This window comes from Eptesicus fuscus, chromosome 3 (genome assembly GCF_027574615.1).
Source record: "Eptesicus fuscus isolate TK198812 chromosome 3, DD_ASM_mEF_20220401, whole genome shotgun sequence".
Lineage (NCBI taxonomy): Eukaryota > Metazoa > Chordata > Mammalia > Chiroptera > Vespertilionidae > Eptesicus > Eptesicus fuscus.
Window position 1 is genome coordinate 23,599,590 of NC_072475.1, and position 20,061 is coordinate 23,619,650.

General features: G+C 42.8%; 1 pseudogene; it reads right to left on the reverse strand.

Moving 5' to 3' along the window:
* Nucleotides 1-483: 483 nt before the first annotated feature.
* LOC103286690 (protein LMBR1L-like) lies at nt 484-2,067 on the reverse strand (annotated as a pseudogene).
* Nucleotides 2,068-20,061: the final 17,994 nt, after the last annotated feature.

Below are 20,061 nucleotides of genomic sequence, written 5' to 3' on the forward strand. Positions count from 1 at the left end.
CTTTTGTTATTTCAGCTTGTACTTGAATGTTATGGAGACAGCTCCTTTTCTTTCTTTCTTTTTTTAAACAAAGAAAACCTTTGGGATCAACTTTATTGCTGATGTTTGTGGCATTTTCTTTCCCACACCCTCACCTCTCTGGTGGTCCAAAGTCCCTCCAGGATAGCACAGTACTTAGGTTCTTCTGGACCAGAGGCAAAGGGAGACAATCTTCCCCCCCCCCCCCACGTCTGCCCCTGCTCAATCCCTCCCCTGTCCCCACCCAACCCTATTGCACATCAAATCACGTAAACATGGCTACAGGCATGGCCTGGTATAGCAGTGAGGCAGATTGATGTGTTAACAGATTTGGGATCAGGAGCCAGACCCGAGTCACCCAGCCTTTCCCCATGCTAAGGCCCACAGTTAAATCTGGAAAAACAAGGGGGCCTGGCCCTAAACTCTGGCTCAGATTATGCATCAGTGCAGATGGTTCAGCTCCCCTCTGCCACCCACCCCTCTCAGATTCCAGGTCCTAAGGATCACCCACTCCTGGTGTCGCTTCAGGACTGGGTAGCAGATGGCAGTGTCCAGTTTTTCCCCTCTCACCCCCAACTGGAGGTCACTGGTGTTGGGTCTTCCTAGATGCCCTGGGGAAGCCGGAGACAGGCAATGACAGTCTGTTCAGTCCAAAAGCCCGGATCAGCTCTGCCTGAACAGCTGCGGTGAAGATCTTCACCAGGCAGAGAGTGGTGAGGCCCGCAAAGGTTGCATCGTAGAGGAACACGATGTAAAAATTGCCCAGCCAGTTGAAGCATCCAAAATCACCCAGCAGGTCAAAGCGAGTGAGTCCCAGGGCTCGAGAGAAGACAGGAAGTGCTGAGCTTAGGATCAGGAGACAGACACAGTTCCCGATTATCTGTGTCATGGCTGTGTCATGCCATCAGGGCTGCAGGCCCTGGAAGAGTGGAGAACTGTAGAATCCCACGACCGAGGACACCATCAGATAAAAGATGAGTACAACCTGAATGACAGGACCAAAGGAGCCCAGCTTGGAGAAGGAGACCAGGCCCAGGGAGGCACCTGCAAGCCCCGGGGCATGGCAGCCTCATCGACGAGCAGCTCCAGGATGGGGATGGCCACAATGAGCACAGATTGGCCCGTCAATAACAGCAAGCACAGCGTGGCCAGGAGATAACCCAGGTTGCACTGCCAGGCTGAAGCCTTCCACCGCGTCTCCAGTAGAACCCTCTGTGTCTGCAGAGCCAGCACCCGTCTGTGCAGCAGCTCCATGTCCAAAGGCAGCCAGCAGGAGGTGGGATTGCAAATCCTGCGGGTCAAAGCTGCTTCCTCAAAGGCTGAGCAGTACAGCTGCTCCTCCAGGTCTTCTAGCACCCGCGCTTGACCAGCAGCTTCCTAGTAACTGAGAACATGTGGGCGAGGCCTAGCAGAGAACACACTAGGAGCAGCAGGACCCCAAGGAAGGAAGTGCAGGAATAGAGGTAGGGGAGGTAGTACTCCCAGAAGTCATAGAGTGACTCCCTGCTGGTCTTGTTGTTGTCCACATGCTGACGCCACCCACACCATGCCCAGCACCAGCAGAGTGAGGAGCATCAACATTACCACTGTCTCGTAGACTCGGCCCAGGACACCCTTTCTGGAGCCAGCGAAGCCCTCAGACGCAGTGAAGATGTATGCAAAGGGCATGAGGAAGATGAGGGGCAGGTTGGGTAAGAGAAAAACGAGGTTCCAGAGGCCATGGATGAGGGAGCCGTTGAGCCACTGGATGTAGTAGTTCCGAGGCAGTGACAGCAACACCTCATTGCTGATGTTGGAGAAGGCCAGGAGCAGTACGGCACCCAGGGAAACCGCCAGGGTAAAGGTGCAGAGCTCGAGAGCAATCTTGTTGACTGTGGCATCTTCATCATCCACTGTAGTGAACTCAGCAGGCTTCTTGAAGTGGGTCAGGGTGATGTGGCAGAGGATGTAGAGTGTCGCAAACAGAAGTGTTGAGATAATACATTCGCGGACCCTCTCGTGGAATAGCTGCTCTCGCACAGATAGCACTTCTTAGTCAGCTGCTTCCATACTCTGCTCAGCATGACTGGGGCGGGGGTGTCTCCGGGCCCGGGGAGGACCTGCAGGGATAAAGCCGCCGCCAAGCACCCAGACCCAGCAGAGGAGCCTTTCCTCGCAGCCTGCTGACAGCTCCTTTTCTTAAACCTCATGAACTACCCTCCGCTAGCTTCAGACTCTTCTTCTGAATCTCCCTCACCTCTCTCAGCCTTCATAGAATTGAAGCACATTAGGGCCTTGCTCTGGCTTAGGCTTTGGCTTAAGGGAATGGTGTGGCCGGTTTGATCTTCTATCCAGACCACAAAAACTTTCTCCATCTCAGCAGTAAGGCTGTTTCTCTTTCTTATTGTTCATGTGTTCACTGGAGCAGTATTTTAAATTTCTGTCAAGAGCTTTTCCTTTGCATTCACAACTTGACTAGCTGTTTGGCACAGGAGGCCTAGTTTTCTGCCTACCTCAGCGTTCAACATGCCTTTCTCACTAAGCTTAATCAATTCTAGCTTTTGATTTAAAATGAGAGATGTGCTATTCTTCCTTTAACGTGAACACTGAGAGGCCATTGTAGCGTTATTAACTGGCCTAATTCCAGTATGGTTGTTTCTCAGGGAATAGGGAGGCCCGAGGAGAGGGAGTGAGATGGGGAAACAGCCTGTTGGTGGAGCAGTCAGAACACGCACCATTTATCAATTAAGTTTACTGTCTTCTATGGGTGCCGTCTGTTGTGCCACAAAACAATTACACTAGTAACACCGAAGATTACTGATCACAGATCACCATATAACAAATAATCATGAAAAGTTTGAAATATTGAGAGAATTACCAAAATGTGACATAGAGACACAAAGTGAGCAAATGCTGTTGGAAAAATGGCCCCAGTAGACTTGCTCAATGCAGAGTTGTCACAAACCTTGTGATTGTAAAAAGCAAACAAACAAATAAAAACAGCAAAGTGCAATAAAATAAGGTATGCCTATATATTATGTTAATGATATGTGCTCAGGTGAAAAAAATAAGTTGGGGAAGAGGATGGAGAATAGAGGAGCTAGGAAGACATTAATGAGAAGTTGACATTCCAGTAAAAGCTGGAAGGAGATGAAGGAGGAGGCAGGGAGATACCTTGAGGAACAGTGACCCAGGCAGAGAAAACAGCAAGTGCAAAGGCCCTGAGGTAGGAATGTGCTGGTGTGTTCTGGAAATAAGGAGGCCAGAACAGCTAAAGCAGACTGAGTTGGGGGAAGAATTGTAGAAAATAGTATTAGAGAGGTAATCCGGAGTGGACCACAGAATGCCACATCTCCATGAGTATATGTGAGAGTCTCTTTAGGTTATATAACCTAGATGTCGTACTGCTGGGTCATAAGATATGAGCACCTGCAGTTTTGCTAGACATTGCCAAGTTGCTCCTAAGTTTACAGTTTTATACTTTCCTGAGCTTTTATGTGAGTCCCTGTTGTTCTACATCTTTCCAGTTCTTGGTATTTTAAGTCTTTTGGATCTTTGGTCATGTGCTAGATATGAAATGCTGTCTATTACAGTTTCAGTGGGTATTTTCTTTTTTAAAAATATATTTTTATTGATTTCAGAGAGGAAAGGAGAGGGAGGGAGAGAGGTAGAAACATCAATGATGGGAGAGGATCATTGATCGGCTGCGTCCTGCATGCCCCTCACTGGGGATGGAGCCCACAACCCGGGCATGTGCCCTGACCGGGAATCAAACCTGGATCCTCCTGGTGCATAGGTCGATGCTTAACCACTGAGCCATGCTGGCCGGGCTCAGTGGATATTTTCTTAACTACTAGTGACTTTGAAGATTTTTCATCTGCTTATTGTTCATTCCAGTTTATTTCTTTCATAATTTTTTTCATATTTTAATTTTCTAATATGTTGTTTGTTTGTTTTCCCTATTGACATAGACCCTTTTATATATTCTGAGTATTAATTCTTGTCAGTTAAATATGCTGCTACTGTATTCTCCATACCTGTGGATTCTGTATTTTGTTCTTATGATGTTGATTGATGCATAGAAATTTTAAATTTTAATGTATTCAGATTTGGCAATCTTTTCCATTATGGTTTATGGTTTTCATCTTCTTTAAGAAATCCTTTCTATACATAAAATATTTGCTACTTCTATAGTTTCTCCTAATGATCTAAAAATTTGGTTTTTTGCATTTAAGAATTATATCTCCCTCAATAATGTGAGGTAGAGATTTTTTTTTTTCCTTTGCCACATAGCTAACCAAGTCCAAGTCCCACTTTTCTCTTTAGAGAAATGGCAACTTTATAATTTACTAGAGGCCCAGTACACGAAATTCGTTCACTGGTAGGGTCCCTAGCAGCTGCCAACTGCCAGCCAGGGCCTCCCTCCCTTCCCCCTGCCGGCCCTGCCCCCTGGTCCAACGCCTGGCCAAACTCCCAGTCAAGGGGACAATTTGCATACTACACTTTTATTATATAGGATTGTTTCTATATGCTATGTGTGGGTACCTTTCTGGATTTTTTTAACCTCTACCATTGGTCAGATTTTCTTCCTCTACAACAGTACCACATTATCTTAGTTGCTACAGCTTTATAATAAACCTTGAGGTATATACCTTGAGATATAGTGGGCAATAAACCTTGAGATACTAGTATATTGGACAAGTGGACAATTTCCCTCACCTTGTTTTTCAAAATTGTCTTGGCTATTCTTAACCTTTTTCTTGTCCACAAAAATTTTTAAATCATTTTATCAAGTTTCATAGAAAAACCTCTTGGAATTTTTATTGAAATTGCATTGAATTTAGGGGTATTAATGTCTTTATGATATTGAGTCTACTTATTAGAAATGTGTCATATTTTTGTTTAGTTATTTTTAATTTTTTTTTAATATATTTTATTGATTTTTTACAGAGAGGAAGGGAGAGGGATAGAGAGCTAGAAACGTCGATGAGAGAGATACATCGACCAGCTGCCTCCTGCACATCCCCCACTGGGGACGTGCCCGCAACCAATGTACATGCCCTTGACCGGAATCGAACCTGGGACCCTTCAGTCCGCAGACCGACGCTCTATCCACTGAGCCAAACCGGTTTCGGCTAGTTATTTTTAATTTTATTAAAGTTTTATAATTTTCACCACATACTTCAACACATCTTTTATTAGATTTATTGTTAGGAGCCATTTTTTATTATAAATGGTGCTTCTTTGTATATTTTTGTGTTTTGTCACTATTTGTTCCTGGCAAATAAGGAATGCAATTTGTTACATTGATCTAATATCCAGTAAGCTTGCTGAACTCTCTTATTAACTCTAATAACTTTAGTATAGATGCTCTTGGGTTTTCTATGTAGAAACTCATATCACCTCAGAATAAGAACAATTTTATTTCTTCCTTTGTGACTCATATACATTTTATTTTTTATCTCATTCTAATCACTGGATTAGATTAGGGCCTCAGTGCAATCTTAAAGCAGAGATGGGGGTATTTTTGTTTTATTGCTAATTTTAAAAGGACTAAGTCTAACATTTTACTATTATGTACATACTATGGCGGACTTTTATTGATAACTTTATTAGCTTAATGAATTTTCTTCCTATTCTTAGTTCACTGAGAATTTTTATCATGAATGGATACTGAATTTTATCAAATGCTTCTGCTTTTATTAAGATGATCATATGGTTTTACTTTCTAAATTTGATAAGGTAAATTTTATTGGTGTTTAATTACCACAATGCCCTTTCTAATGGATTGCTAGACTTCATTTTTTAAGATTTTGTAATCAGTTTTCTTTTTAATACTCCCTGTTGCTTAAGGAAAAAATATATGTGTTAGCCCTGGTTGGTGTGGCTCAGTTGGTTGGACATTGTCTTGTGCACCGAAAGGTTTTCAGTTCTATTCCCGGTCAGAGCACATGCCCAGGTTGCTGGCTTGATTCTGGGCAGGGGGCATGCAGGAACATGATGTTTCACTCTCACATTCTCACATTGATGTTTCTCTCTCTTCCTCCCTCTCCATTCCTCTCTCTCTAAAAATCAGCAAAAAAAAAAAAAAAAAAGGGTTTTTTTTAGTTGGAGGGTATGTCTGTTGTGTATGTGTCCCATTATGTTATTTTCTATATCCTTGCCAAATTTTTATCTGTTTCCTCTATTAATTACTGAGATTAATATATTCAGATCTCTCCTTCAACAATTGTGAATTTGTCAATTTCTCCTTATCCTATATAATAAAAGGCTAATATGCAAATCAACTGAATGGTGGAACGACTGATTGCTGTGATGCTCATTGACCACCAAGGGGCAGATGCTCAATGCAGGAGCTGCCCGCTGGTGGTCAGTGTGCTCCCACAGGGGGAGGGCCACTCAGCCAGAAGCTGGGCTCACAGCTGGCGAGCACAGTGGTGGCAGCGCTAAGAATGTCCAACTGAGTTTGGTGATAAGTTCTGGAGGTCAGAAGTCCTAAAAGCAAGATGTCAGCAGAGATCTAAGAGAGACTGTTTCTTTGCCTTTTCCAGCTTCTGGGGGCACTTGCATTTCTTGGCTAATGGCTTCTGCTTGGAAGTCAGCAGCACACTATCTTCAAATCTCTCTCTCTCTTCTCTCTCTCTCTCTCTCTCTCTCTCTCTCTCTCTCTCTCTCTCTCTCTCTCTCACACACACACACACACACACACGCACATGTTTCTGTTTCTAGCTTCACTTCTCTCATTTTGATTGTACTACCACCTTTTTTTAATATATTTTTTATTGATTTTTTTTTTTTTTTTACAGAAAGGAAGAGAGAGGGATAGAGAGTTAGAAACATCAATGAGAGAGAAACATTGATCAGCTGCCTCCTGCACACCCCCCACTGGGGATGTGCCTACAACCAAGGTACATGCCCTTGACCGGGATCGAACCTGGGACCTTTTAGTCCGCAGGCTGACACGCTATCCACTGAGCCAAACCGGTTTTGGCTACCACCTTCTTATAAGGACCCTTGTGATGACATTGGGCCCACCTCGATAATCCAGGATAATCTCCTGTCTCAAAATCCTTAATTACATCTGCAAAGTACCTTTCGCTACATAAGATAACATATTTACAGGTTCCAGGGATCAGGGCATGAATATTTTTTTGGGAGGAGGGGAGCAGCATCATTTTACCTATCACATTTCCACTGGACAGCACTGATATTCATAAATGATATTTTACATTAAACTATATCCAGTTGTGTGCGTTAATCACTATACAAATGGAGTCAGGAATATTAAATAATTATTTCATATTTTAGTATGCCAATGCCAAACATTAACAAAACACCTGAATTGATTTTCAAGTGGAGTACTTCTGATTTCAGGATAGCTTCGGTGTCATAAAAATAGGTGTTGTAGTAAATATTGGCAAAATTCCATATTCCTGGATTCTCTTTTTAATTCAAGAGATTTTTCAGGGGCCTTCAGTTAATTCCCCCTATTAATTGACACATGAAGAATAATGAATATAAAGAATTATGAGTAAAACGGTCAAAATCTGGGTAGATGAGTTATAATCCAGTTATAGCATAATATGTCTGAAAGACTTAGAGTATCCTTTGGGACCAATTTGTCTTGTAAATTATTCATAAATGTCTTCAACAAATATTTGGCGGGACATTGCTATATGCAAGGCATTATGGGAGGACTTGAATGTGTCTGGACTCTCTAAGCTCACACTCTAGGGGGAAATAAGACATGAACACTGATGGCAGGCACCCCAGATAGGAAATGATAGATAGCACCTGTGTGGAGGTGATAATAAGGATGCAAGAGGAAGGAATAACTGCACTCTAATAGGTCCTCTTAGCTGAGAATGATCAGGGAAAATTCCTTGGAAGAAGTAGACTATAATAGGGTCACCCTTAAGACTAGAAATGCAACTGGATACCTTAAGCATTGATTCCAAAAAATTCCTTAACTCCTATGAGGAACATTGTTAAATATTGAGGTTAATAACATTGAGTTTCTCTTCCTTAAAATTTCTTTCACTTCTTAAACATTAACCTTGGAGGTTAGATCAATGGAAGGAGTGAAGGACACAGAAAATGAGGGCAGGGGGGAAAAGAAGAAATGGAAATGATTGCAGTATTTCCCCCGCAGACTTTCTACAATACAAAACAACTTGTGCTTGGGTTTGAGGAATACCACCATAAACTAGCTTGTCAAAATAACAGAAACTGGCTTGATTTTCCAGGTATTGAAGGCACATCGTTTAATTTACTATACATTTCAAAACATTTAAGATTCTGCTACGGTCTAAATATACCACTCTTGCAGCACATTTCCATCTTCATAAATTATACATAGATCCACGTTATCATCCTATCTATGTGTTCCTCCACCCATCTATTAAATAGCAACTTTATCCTGAAGGCTCTATAGGAATTCCACCTGAGGAGCCTGTGGGAACAGCCTGAAAATTCAAAGCCCTGTTTTTTTCCTGGTTATTAATTAAGCTCCCATAATGCCAGGCTTTTCCAGAACCTGCACAGGAACACAGCCTCTCCTTTTGGCTTGTGTTGGAGTCGAGGCATCAATTTGTCCCAACTGGGGGAAGGGCTAATGAGGACAGTGCCTGTGCTGAGCTGTGATGGCTCGGCCTGATGCAGGTGTGGGAGCTGCTTCAGACACTCCAGAATAGAGTGATAACTACTGTCTCTTTACAAGGCTATTGAATGTCTCATAAAATATGTATTGGGTGAAATACAGAATATCCCACCATGTTATCCAACATTTTCAACAAAGAAAATGATAAAATAAAATAAGGCTAGAGGAAAGGTGCTCCCTTCCATGGAAATTCAATTTGATGGAGACAGAGCTTCAGCGGGTGGTACCCTCGCTACTCTTCTGAGAGCAGCAGAATTCAGTCACCTTGTTAAGGAACTGAGGTAGATAGACGTGCGAGGGCCCAGTGATCTCCGACGGCTTCACCAATGGCTCAGGGTTAGTCTGAACCTCCCTAAGAGGGGTTTTCTTTTCCAGAATCAACATTAGTGGCAGAAAGAGAGTCGGAGCCAGGATTCCTTCCTAAGCACTTCCCATGATCCTGGCACTTCTCAGAAATGTGAACCAGTCTAGCATACACGCCACGTCTCGTGGGTGGAGTGGCAGGGCATTCTAAAAACCTTTTCTTTTTAGAACTTCAACTTACCCCGTCCTTAAAGCCTGCCTTGGGGTATGCCACACCCCTCTTTACTACCTCCATGTTATAATTCATGTTAAAAGATACATTTTCTTGTAGATAAATATTAAAAATTATTGGGGGAGGACTTCTACTTCTGGGCATATGGAATAGATGTACTTATCCCTATTCCTTCCTAGAAGTGCAACAAAAAAAAATCCTGGACATTATACATAAAACAAAAATGGGAAGACTCTAAACGGAGGAGACAGAGACAGAATGGACTGTGAGACCCAGGAAGCAACAGAGTGCTGAGTTTCCTGGGTCTTCTTTTTTTAATGCTCACCTGAGGAAATACTTCTTCTTCTTCTTATTATTATTATTATTGATTTTTAGAGAGAGGAAGTGAGAAAGAGAGAGAGAGAAACATCAATGGGAGAGAGAAACATTGATCGGTTGTCTCTCTGGCTGGGGATCAGGTTCACAGCCTTTTTGGTGTACGGGACAGCGCTCCAACCAATTGTGCCACCTGGCCAGGGCTCCTGCATTTTTATTTTATTTTGTCTCATATGTCCCAGGCAAAAAAGGCCTGGTCTCTCTAGCCAAAGGAACAGCAAGGGGCAACATAGTAAGACAGAAAATGTTTGGATGATAACCATTCCACTCTAGCCTGACTCTACTGAAGAAGCTATGGCCCCAGGCCAACCCACGTCCATTCTCTCGAGGTTGTAAGGAGCCCAATGTCTTCACCCCCAACCTGTTCAAGGAGGCTGAGTAAGGTTCTGGACTTCCCTCCCCGCTGAGCAGCAGCTACTGCTATCCGCCCCTGCCCTATGACAGCAGGCATGGCAACAGCCGAGACTTCCATTCCTGCCTCCGGGGAGATTGTTCTAAAGTTTATATGGAAAACAAAACAAAGTCGAATGTCTGAAACAAATTTTAAAAAGAAAAAGAAAGTGAGAGACAACAGTATATACATTTTCAAGACCTAGTATCTAATTACTTCAATCAAGACTTGGTGGTATTGGCAGAGGGATAAACATATATGGATGGATGAATGTGAATCTACAATTACCTCAAAATGAAAGGTTTAACTTTAAAAAAAATCAATTGGGCTATAACCAACTTATTCATATAGGGCTCATTTATTCTTTTCTTTTTATGAATTTGTGTTTACATAGTATATGGAAAGTATTACTGAGGAATTAAGGAGTTTTCTCCCTATATTTACAAAATCTTCACAAATTGAAGAATTCATTATCTTAGTATGTAAATTAGAATGAACTGAGTCGCAGTTACATTACACTTAGCCTTATATTTTTAATTTTGAGTATGATTTGTGAAGTCAAAATCCAGGCACAAAACCAAAATTCAGTCAACTAGCTAGTTTTAACTAGACTAGATCATCTAGGTAATTTTGCAATATGACCAAATAAGAACAATTTGTAAATTCAGTAACAAAGGTTCTATATATAGTTGTATTCTGAAGAGAAATCATACGGTAGTTTAAGTGACACCCTGAGTCTGAATTACCTGTGTCAACAAATAAGATTGAGATGGTCAGGGCTACATTGTAAAATATACATATATGATACATGGCATACTTTTATTTTTCTTTAAAAAACATGCTTTCAAAAATTCATAGCCATTCTTAACTCATGGGAACACATTTTAATTCAGGACAGCTCACTAAATGCAAATCAATGTTAATTAATAAGGTTGGTAATTGTTTTCTGATACAGGGGCCTATATTCAGTTTTAATCGGTAATCAGTTAGATGTGTCCTCATCTAACTGGTTAACTCGGTCTTTACTCTTAATGAAATTGCATTGATAAGTAAACAGTGAATTTATTTAAAAGTTGTGAGGACACAACATTTCTGCAATGTGTAAATTTTGACCCTCATATATAGAGAATACTAATATCAAATATTTGTACTGCACTTAGGATTTAAAAACACATTTACACCAGTCAACATGTATAGTCCAACAACCCCTTAACTGGAATCATTGTACAGATTTTCCAGAGAGGTTAAGTGAGTTTCCCAAAGTCTTACAGCAATGGAACCCATGTGCCATAGCCCCAAGTCGAGCAACTTTTCCCGGTCACCACACTGACTGCCTGTAGGTGAATACTTCAAATCCACCAAATAATACAACTGATTGAACAATCTTTTCATTAGGAATGGATACTCCCAGGGCAATACCTTCACAAAAGATGAATAATTACATTTTTTCCACTAAATTTAAATATGTATTGAGTAACATTTACAGTCACACAGATCAAACTTATACTTTAAAAGCAGTGCTCCACCTGTTTCTTCTCATGAGTACAATATCAGCTAAGCAGTATGGACATTTGAGGCAGGGACTTAGCTGCAATGGACAGTATATTGTCATACTGACTTCAACCGGAAAAGGGGAACTATCTCTGAACCTAAGGAATAGCAAAGCAGAGAAAAGTGAAGAGAAATGCATGTCTGAAAATGACATGGTAATTGCTCCAAAACATGAACCGCTGCTTTGTAATTTAAATCTCCCTAAGGCCTGGTATTCCTTAATCAGTCAGACTCGGAAATCAGCCTGAGTCCATGAATGCTTTTGGCTGCTTACGTTTCTCCATGGTAGGAACAGTGCTTGTCATAAGGAAATGATCACATTAGTTTTGTGCATGTTTTTAATCATTCCCCAGTTGTCCTCCTCGCCCATCGGAGCATGTCTGTGTCCTCACTCTTTGCATTCTTAACATGTCAATTGCCTCTTAATTCTTTCTCTGAGTACCTCTTTCTAAGGCGTCCCAGCAATGCATAATTGCCCGTGTCCAGCCTATAGATCAAACTCCAATCTAATTTGCAGAACCAAGTAAATACAAAGTAGGTTGCCCATAATTCAGACCTCATCTTGCAATGATTAAATTATCTGATTCTAGCTTTTGCATTTTCCTGGTTTCCACTTAATATTCTCCCCACTTATCTCTTCAAAACAAGTACTTGCCAGGTCCTTTTGTTTTCCCAAGTGCTATTTCCACCTCTCTTTAAAAACAATCTCAAAAAATCTGGTACCATTTAGAAGTCCAGAGGATTCGTTGCCTCCTTTCCCTTAAACCACCCTGAGGAGGACACACTCCAGGTCCTTACTCTTCCCCTCATGAGATATGAAAAGAGCCGTGTGTTCTTTAAGAAGGTAATAAGTTGAGTCCACGTTGTACCCTATGGAAGGGCTTTTAGTGCTTCTTTTTTTTAAAATTATCTTAAGTTTTACATCTGTCTCCTTTTTCCCCAAGGGACCCTCCCCGCCCCCCAACCATTCCATAGCAGCACAATTTACAATAGCTAAGATTTAGTGCTTCTTAAAGTTATCTTTTAAGAGGCCCAAATTTATGTTTGTAACAAAGTATTCCACAAATTCTTATTACGTGAGTAGAATAAAATGTGATTATAGCAGGGCTAACGAGCCGCCACCCGTGTGGCTGCGAGTTAAATCAAATCGGTTATCGGAAGTTTTTCTCGCCTAACCGGAAAGATGAAGTTGCAGGGCCTTCGGCACTGTCTGTGGATGAGTGATTTAGTCCTACATTCTCCAGGGCCAGACTTGCTCCACTGTGGTCCCAGACAGACATTAGGAGCTCGGAAACACTATTTAAACAACACGTGTAAAATAAGGTAACTGTTCTAGGTGAGAGGCTCTCAAAGTGTGGCCCCTAGACCAGCAGCGTCAACATCATCTCGGAATTTGTTAGGAATGTTGGAAACTCTGGAGCTGGGGCCACCACAACTTGTCTTTTCCTGAGCCCTGGTTCGTGCTAAAGTTTGGGGACCTCTGCTCCAGAGAAAGGGTGGAGAGCTTTCCTCAGGCCGTCAGACCTCATCTCCCACCGCTCCTGGCCTTGCTCAGCTCAAGCCACACTGACCTCCTTGCCACCCACTAGGCATGCTCTGCCTGGGGACCCCGCACTCGCCATTCCCTCTGCTTCAAACACTCTTCCCTCATATATCTGTGCAACCGACTCCCTACCTTCTTCACCTCAGAGCTCCAGTTTTACCAACTCAGTAAGGGATACTCCAGTCACCCTACTTTTAATTATACTGTGTCCCTCCCCACCCCTGCCAGTATCCCTAACTCCCTTTCTTCAGATATTTTGGTTTTTCTAAAGCTTGTCTCGCTTCTTACATATAAAATAATTCACTTGTATATTATGCTTCTTGCTATTGTCTATTTCCTTTCCCCCAGAATATAAGCTCCACTAGGGCAGCAATCTTTGCTTTGTTCTCTGAGTGCCTGGAATGTTTAGCACATAGTAGGTACTCACTAAGTAATTATGAAATCAGTGAATACTCAAAAGAATCCATAGACCCTAAAAGGGAGAAAAACACTGTTCCAGAGGCAATTTGGTAATCTTCCACAGAGGAACAAACCCTTTGTGTGTGTGTGTGTGTGTGTGTGTGTGTGTGTGTGTGTGTTATTGATTTATGAGAGGAAGGGAGAGGGAGAGAGATAGAAATATCAATGAGAGAGAATCATTGACCGGCTGCCTCCTGCTCATCCCCTACTAGGGATCAAGCCTGCAACCTGGGCATGTGCCCTGAACAGGAATCAAACTGTAATCTCCTGGTTCATAAGTCGATGCTCAACCACTGAGCCACACTGGCCGGGCAAGGAACCTTTTTTATAACCCATGTACTTACCACTGTCTTTGTGCTATTACCTGTGCGCTATTTTGGGAGGATGGAGGTCAAAGATGTAGAAAAGGTTCAAAAATAACTTTGGGCAGATGTTAGAAATATTTGTTCAAACTCCTCATTTGATTTTATGTTTGCACTTCATGTCATAATTTCTAAATATTTGAAATGAATATATATTAACTCAATTAATCCTCCTAAGAAATGTATAAGTTAGATACCTCACTTATTCTCCTTCTATAGATAAGAAACTGGGGCACAGGAAGGTTAGTATTTTGCTCAAGTTTACACAGAAGATGTATGGATGTATGGGAGAAATAGGATTTGAAACTATCAGTCTGGCTCAATAGTCTCTTATAGCTATAGTGTACTGTATCAACAACCTTCTAATGTTAATTTTATACCTATGTATTAGCATTTAAAATATTTTATTATAATTTTTTATAGTTCTATCTTCCCTGCTGGGCTAAAAATAATCTTAAAAGGGATATCATTTTTTATTTATCATCTTTATTTACCCAGTGCTTAGTATAATGTTACTAGGGGCCCAGTGCATGAATTTGTGCACTTTGAAAGTAACTGTGGGCCCTGAGGGTGCAGTGGGCACAGGAGCGGGTCTCAGCCCATCCTCTGCACCCCCTCCCAGCCCCTCTCACTGGGGACCCCAGTCCCCTGTCTGCCCACAGCCACTGTTCCCATGCGCTGATGGTGCCAGCCCTGCTCACACCTGCTGATGACGCAGAGTGATTGGGGCCAGCAGCGGGTATGAGCGGCAGCTCCAGCGCTGGCAGCAGGTGTGAGCAGAGCCATCACTGGCAGCAGGTGCGAGAGGTGGCTGCCAGCCCCGATCGCCCCTCAGGAGCAGGGAGAGGTGGAGAAGCCCTGAGGGGCAATCAGGGCTGGCAACTGCTGCTTGCACCCACTGATGGCGTCGAGCAATTGGGGCTGGCACTGGGTGCTGGCAGTGGGTGCGAGTAGTGGCTCCGGCACCGGCAACAGGTACAAGCGCCGAGCAGGACCATGGCGCACAGGAGCAAAGAATTTTCAGTAACCACCAGGGGCTCGCCCTGATGACAGTGACTGGTGCCCCACCTTGGTCTGGTGCCCCTGCTACCTGCTCCATCATTACACTGTGACCGACGCCCGCCATGTTCCACATGTGCCCCCTGATGGTCAGCTCACGTCATAGCGACCAGTTGTTTGGTTGTTCCACCATTTGGTCTATTTGCAGATTAGCCTTTTATTATATAAGATTGGATGGGTGGATGGGTGGGTGGATGGATGGATAGATGGAACTATGGACAAGTATATAAGTTTCAGACTGGCAGCTCTACTTAGCTCTAAGATAACCAGTTCCTTGAAACTTCTGAAATGAATTAACCAGCTTTGGTTTTTCCCCAACTTAAATCTGTCAAATAAGCCTGAGGTTTTGTAATTGGAAAATGTGTAGGTGATCAGATAAGGGAAGCTGAATGATAAGGACATTTGTCTCCAGGGACTTTTTGTCCATAGAAATGTCTGTTTCCCCAACTATCCTGCTTCCTTCCCCAGAAGATAAAGGGCAGCAACAGCAGGGGACACAAAAGGTTGCTGGGCTGTGCCCTTTTCCTCTCTGTGTGAGCTTGGAAGAATTCACCTCAACACTGGGCCCTAATTTCCATATGTAATCCAGACCCAAAGATAACAGTAAATTTTAAAACAACAACTATGCCTAGAATTGAAAGAAAGCAGAAGGAATGCAAATTGCATAGGGCTGCCTAACCGTCCTAGTGAGTCCTTTAACACTATTCTTCCTGCCTCTGTCTCAAGTTATGAATGCTGTTTTCAGAAGATGTTTGTTAACTTGTAAACCTAACGTGTTACGAATGGACGGCATCTCAGCAGAGCCCCTGAGGATGTTGTGAAGCTAGCTCAGCCTTCTCCTCACCCAGGATGGCTCCAGCTTGCTGGTCTCCTCTCCTGACTCTGCTCCTGGGTTTCCTGGAGCAAGGACTGATCCCCTTTCCATGCCGGGCCTGAGGCTGGTCCAGGGCCTCCTCAGCTGGGACGATGTGGCTCGGAGCCCTTCCATCACCGATTCCAACTCTTTTAAAAGACTTCAGTAACTCTTCGAAATAAACAGAGTGGCACAACTAAAGGTACCGGCATTTAGGAAATTTACTGGGCAGCCACTAACAGCAGAGAAGTGGCTATTTATCCTCATTAGAGTCACAGCCTGCACGTCACAGAGAGAGGGGGGCTCTCTCCACACCTGGGCAATCCAGGCCCGCACGTGCTCTTTCCCAGTCACTGGCTCCTGAATGCTAGTCCAAGGGCAAATTCTGCTCAGCTCTAGCGGAACCACTTGGGAAACTTGTACAAAATACAGGTCCCTAGGCCCAGGTCTGGATATTCTGATTCCTAGGTCAGAGGTGAACCCCAGGAAGCCATCTGCATTTTGTAAGAGCTCCTCTGGCAATTCTGGCACACAGACCAAGTTCAGGGACGATGAGAAAGTCTTTTGTTGTTGTTAATCCTCACCAGAGGATATTTTTTCCATTGCTTTTCAAGAGAGTGGAAGAGGGGCGGGGAGGAAGAGAGAAACATTGATGTGAGAGAGATACATCGACTGGTTGCCTCCTGCACAAGCCCTGACCAGGGTGGAGGGCAAACCCCCAACTCAGGTACGTGCTCTTGACCTTGAATCTAACCTATGACTCTTTGGTACGTGGGCCAACACTCAAATCATTGAGCAACACCAGCCAGGGCTACAAGAAAGACTTTTGAAGCATATGTCATCTTAAAATATAATTGACTTGCTTAAGTGAAAATATATTTTTATTATGAAATGTTGCATTCTCATGTTAACATTTTTTTAAAAATCTAGAAAAACATAAATAAGAAACTAAATATCACTCAAAAGTTTTCTTACCCAAAGGTAATTATTGTACAATTTTTGGAGAACATATTTTTTCAAACAACTTGAAATGTAATATATATAATTTTAAATAGATGTCAGTTTTCTTAGATAAATTTTATACATGTGTAATAATCATTCTACTAACCAAAAGTATGTATTCTAACAATGGCTTTGACAAAACATGAATAGCAGAATTAGAAATAATGCAGGAACCTGCATAGGACCTCAGATAAAAGGAGTACACTGTGAAAAGCTGTCACCTGTTAAATATTTACTGAGCGATATTCTCCTTTGTTCCATGCTAGAATTTTTCAGATGAGTATTAGTCAAAGTATCAGCAAGTGAAACACAAACTATCAAATATTTATTCAGGGGTCTCAGAGCAGAGGGAAGAGAAGACAAGTGTTAGGGGAAAGAGGTCTTGTCGCCAAGATAAAATACAGGATTCCAAATTTGAATCTAGATAAATAATTTTTAGTGTTATGTTCCAATTTGTTAATCTGAAATTCAAGTTTAGCTAGGTATCCTATATTTTTATTTGCTAACTCTGGAAACCCTAGAAGAAAGGAACCCAAACTTTGCTTGGGCAGAATTGGTGCCGGATAGAGGCAGAGTGTGGGCAGTCCAAGAACAAGGTCAAGGCAAAGATTCCCTTGGTCTGACATGTCTCAGAGTCTGGCACAGCTCGACCACACTGAGGAGTCAAACCCCAATCCAGCCATAAACCTCATTACCCCCACTGTAGTACAGGTGAGGAGCCAAACCATGAGAACCCACCATTCATCTAAAGCAGTCAGTGTCCTTACCTGTGTCCACTCCATCCCTATTCATTGTGTGTTAAATCTCTCTCACCCAGTGCACTCTCTCAGCCTAAATAATTGCTTACCTCAGCCAAGTTTCCTTTAGCGATGACTTTCATTATTTCTTTAGTTCTAATTCTTCTGGTTTCTTTCTCAAGAAAACAAAGTTTAGATAGGAGCTTCATTTATTGTCCTCAACATGTATCATTGTCTCATCATTTTTACCTTTTTCCTTACCTCTGAATCATGGGAAAGCTTCCCAAATTTGCCCAGAACTTGATTTTATCACTTCAATTCTGATTTTACTGCCTCCAACATGGATTTCATTCTGCCATTGCATGCTTAGCATCCTCACAATCTAGGCTTCTCTTACATCCCTTTTCATTTCATCCTGTTTTCTTTTTACCTCTCTTTATGGCATCTCTTCCTGTTTCTTAGAGGCCCCAGATAGTATTCTAAAACTGTCTTCTGGTTCCTAGGGCTGACTGAGTATTCGCCAATAGAAATTATGTGTGGATTACTCTTGGTCCTGCTTTCTGTCTACTTGCAGGCTTGTCAAAGGCCTTTCTCACACAAAAAGCAAAGCGGGTAGATGTGCCTAGCTGCTGTCCCCTTACTCACTAGAGCAAAACTTTCATCATGGATGGGTTTCGCTAGACCAAAATTGGACCTTCATCTTGTATGGGTTCTGCTGGACTGAAATGGGACCATTGATGGGATGAGAAGATCCCATTTCCCGCGTCTTTGATTTGCTGAGGAGATCCAACCCATGAAAATCTATAATCTCCAACGTGTTGTGCCGCCAGGACCTTTCTCGTCTCTGCATTACCTGCAGGGAAAGTATCTTCCAACATGCATTTGCCACAATCTTTTCTTTGCCCCCCCCCCCGCCCACGCTCTACCCTGTGTTCTTGCTACCCCTAGAGATCCTAATTCAGGAAGTTTGGGAAACCAGATGTAGAAAGACCCCAGTTATTGGTATGGAGATTAGTATAGACTTCTCATACCTAAAACAGAAGACCTCAAATACAAGAGTGTTGAAGGGGCTTCTGTCAGCTTTCAGTTGAACAAGTTATGAGTTGAGACTCCAGTTGAATTTGTCAGTTGGGTTCTCTGGGCCTTCTGGTTAATTCTGGTTGTCTTGCTAATCCTGGCTTTTGATAATGGTGTGAGTTTCCATTTTAGGATGAGTTTCCTGTCGTCATGAGCATGTTAGATCAGAGGAAGCTAACCAGATTCTATTTGAAACAGAACCCAGAGAATATTTTTAGCTGGTTTCACTTCAATGTAGCCAACTTTATATAAAGAGATTTCGCTGATTGGGTAGCATTCACCTGACCATTGGCAGAAACAACAAAAGCACACCATGCCTTGGCGGGTAGATGTAAGTCAGAGAAGATAATGGAGACAAAGGTACTTGACTGTGTTCTATTGGGTAGCAGTAAAATCTTTAACCCTACCCTAATGCTTTGTATCATAAACCCCAGAGTATAATAGAAAAAGACAACTGGGGGACCTCAGGGCACAGAATGCAGTTATCAGTGTGAAAATATATTGGCTTCAATTGTTTTATGCTAGATCCAAAAGCCCTCAAGTTATAAGGTTTCTAAAAAACTTCTCAGATAATAATTCTATCCTTCACTATAAAATATAGTTTGGATAAGCCTTCCTAACTTCTTAACACAGTTTAAGGCCATTTCACAATTGAATTTTTCCTTTTCTTCTCCTTCATGTCCTGGAAATCCGTAAACCATACATCCCTTACCCAACAGCCACACCAAACCTCTCCCTTCCGCGACTACATCAGGCATTTTCCCACCACCATGTCTTCACAATGCTGTTCCTCTTTGTGCATGCCCTGTGCCCTCCTGCACTAGGAGGATTCCTACACATCCTTCAGGACCCAAGTCCAAGATGTTTTTCTCTATGAAGTCTCTTTTGCTGTTCCTGGCTCATAGTAAATGTGCAGTAAAAATTAGCCATTCATGTTAATCAGTTGGAGAAGACAGACACATCAAATATACCAGGATGGATGTCTAAGTGGAATCACAGAGACAAACTTGTGTGTTGAGGGACGACAACAGCCCAAAGGGGATGGTACCTGAAAGAAGGCTCCTTGAGGAAGTGCCCCTCCCAGACAAGCAGGCTGCCCTCACGAGGTACATCCCCCAGCCCAGCATGCTGGAGGACTAATGTGATTTAGGCCACCACTCCCTAGGGGTCAGCCACTCCTGTGTAGAATGTCCCAGACCCTGGACAAAAATAGGGAATCTAGAGGAAGCCCCCTCCACACCAACCTGCTGTGTGTGCCTGGGAGAGCAACACCGCCCCTCGAGGTCTCCAGGACCTCATCTGTGATGCTCCTCTCAGTGCGAGATAGTAGGTTGATGAGAAGTCCTTAAGGCTTCCCTCAGCAGATCAGCTCACTCACTGCAAAGCAGAGATAAATGAGGTCTGTCCTGGACAGGTGGACACTCACACTGTCCCCTGCTCCCCTATCTGGGTGCAGAGATC